The sequence below is a fragment of the Meleagris gallopavo genome, chromosome 17 (genome assembly GCF_000146605.3).
Source record: "Meleagris gallopavo isolate NT-WF06-2002-E0010 breed Aviagen turkey brand Nicholas breeding stock chromosome 17, Turkey_5.1, whole genome shotgun sequence".
NCBI classification, from domain to species: domain Eukaryota; kingdom Metazoa; phylum Chordata; class Aves; order Galliformes; family Phasianidae; genus Meleagris; species Meleagris gallopavo.
In genome coordinates, this window is record NC_015027.2 from 355,846 (window position 1) to 358,155 (window position 2,310).

General features: G+C 41.9%; 1 protein-coding gene across 3 annotated transcripts in view; it reads right to left on the minus strand.

Moving 5' to 3' along the window:
* HIC2 (HIC ZBTB transcriptional repressor 2) overlaps positions 1-2,310 on the minus strand; it is a 69,075-nt gene that overhangs the window by 66,040 nt on the left and 725 nt on the right. The window lies entirely within an intron of this gene.

Sequence of the window (2,310 nt, forward strand, 5' to 3'; positions counted from 1 at the left end):
TTGTTTCTGCTGCTTTTGAGAGGAGTAAGCATACTGCCATAGCTGATTAAAAAACAAAAAACAAACAAAAAAAACCACTAGACAAGCCAATACAGCTGCTTTGCCTTAGAGCTACAGCACAGCAGTCTGAAATAGCTATTGCAATACATTGTCCTTGCTCCTGAGACTACAGCAAGATAAAGACCTATTTAATCTGCTGTAGTGGTTTAATCACTGATGTTCAATCCACACCAAAGCAAAATAGAAGTCATCTTTATTTTTAAAAGATATCCGCTTGGTTATGGTTGGGTCGGGACTCCGTTGCTGCAATTCCACAGCTGAGCCCTGTTAATTTTTCTCCCAGTCCAGCAGGGTGGGTATGCCCGCTGATGCTGAAAGAGTCCTCCTTCCCACTGAGCTTTGCCTGTCACTGTACAGCAGATGTAGTGCCTATGTCACAGATGTGTTCTGTTCTCTTCCATTCTAAGAGCACATTTGCTGCTATAAGAAATGCCACTTTGTGGTAAAATTCTTCCACTGATACTGTCAGGAACTGCAGCTTTGTTCAAACACTTCATCCGTCTGAATTGTGCAGAGGACCAGAAGACTGGCTTTCTGTAGATGAAACATGACAACCTCGCCATACCAATACCTTCTGTCTTTCAAGCTATGATACATTCCTCAGCCTGAATTAGAAGGTTGAACACTGCGCTCAGCACACATAACACTTCTGATATGAAGGTAGATGTGCTTCAGTTTTCAAATATTATCTTGTTTCACTACATTTATCACCGAAGGTAACAGGAGCTCAAAAATAACCATGTGCTATACAAGGAATGCAGGGCATAGTTTATGTTTGACAGTTCTTAATTACTGTGGGCTGTAAAGATGCTGGAAATCATGAAGCCCAGTTGCAAGAACTACTGTTCACCTCAAGTTTTATACTGTGACCATAGATTTTGGGTTATAGTGGCTGTTTTAGAGAGTTTCAATGACACAACCAAACCAACTAGCATTGGGTTCTGTTCTAGTTGTTCTAAACAGTTAACCAGAAAAACTGGAAGATGTACGCTCCTAGAATAAGGCCTCCAACCTTCTCTTTCTCTTTCCCCCACCCCTTGTCATACATTGTCTTCTGCCAAACAATTTGGCACCGACACAACCATATGCAATCAGCTACGTCTTTATGCACTAAAGATTTAGAGCTCACACAGGTCCTTGGAAGAAGCCTTCCCCCCAAACATTGAAAAATCACCCCTTTTATGTATGTGCATCTCATCTGCATTTCACATAATTAGGAAGCATCATGTAAGAAAAACCTGGAGCGTCAGATTCTCCCATTCCTCCTGCTTGCACCCCTCCAGCCACGTGAGTCTGCCATGATTAAGTGATGCATTTTCAATGCGAAAGAACAAACCATTGATGTATGGCTCCCTTACCCGTGTTAGAGTGGAAAGTAACAAATGCAAGAGGCTGCTTATTCCTAATGCTGATCTCCTCCGGAGCTAAAATGATATGTCAGTAGCAGGTGGCAAGTTTGAAGAACCATCCCCTCCCCTCCTTTTTTTTTTTCTTCTCCCCCTAAATAAATATAACAAAGGGCACACAGAATTGACCTGATGGGTCAACCATCAAAAGTTAAACTGATTTAAATAATTAGACTTACAATGTCAGGCACCACTGCAAATAATTGCTCCCACTGCTTTTAGGATTAGATTGCTATTGAATAGGTGCAAAAAGGAAGCCACTTGCAGTTGTGGAAATAAGTCAATTTTCTTTTTATGTGTCATTTTCTCCGTGTATATTTCCTGTTAAATCCTAAGGAGCAATTTACAGCTTTCTCTTCAGAGCTGCTGTAGCACATACAATGGTTCTGAGTCATAAAAAAAATAGTAATAAGTCATCTTGAAATACTGATGTTTATACACTGTATTTATCAAGCACAGCGAACATCTGCTCATAGTTCTGACATTTTCCAATGAAAGTTACTATTGCGTATTGTTTTCCCCTTTAATTTGTGGAAAAACATGGAAGCCATTCAAATATAAACAGCATTCCACAATAAATTTAAACCAGCGTTGGTCAAAGGACGGTTTATTACCAGAATGCACTTTCGATGATCTTACTGCTCCCAGGTTTATTCTAACTACGCAACATCTAGGGAGATTTCGGTAGCTGCCTGCTTCGACGCTCGCTGCCATACATCATTCATTCATTTTATGGAGAGGCACACCCTCGCCCAGCTCGCGGCTATCGACCCCGAAGTCGCGCTCCTCCCGGCACATGGCACCGAGTTTGCGGCGGGTTCCGCAGGGCAGCGGGCACGGAGCG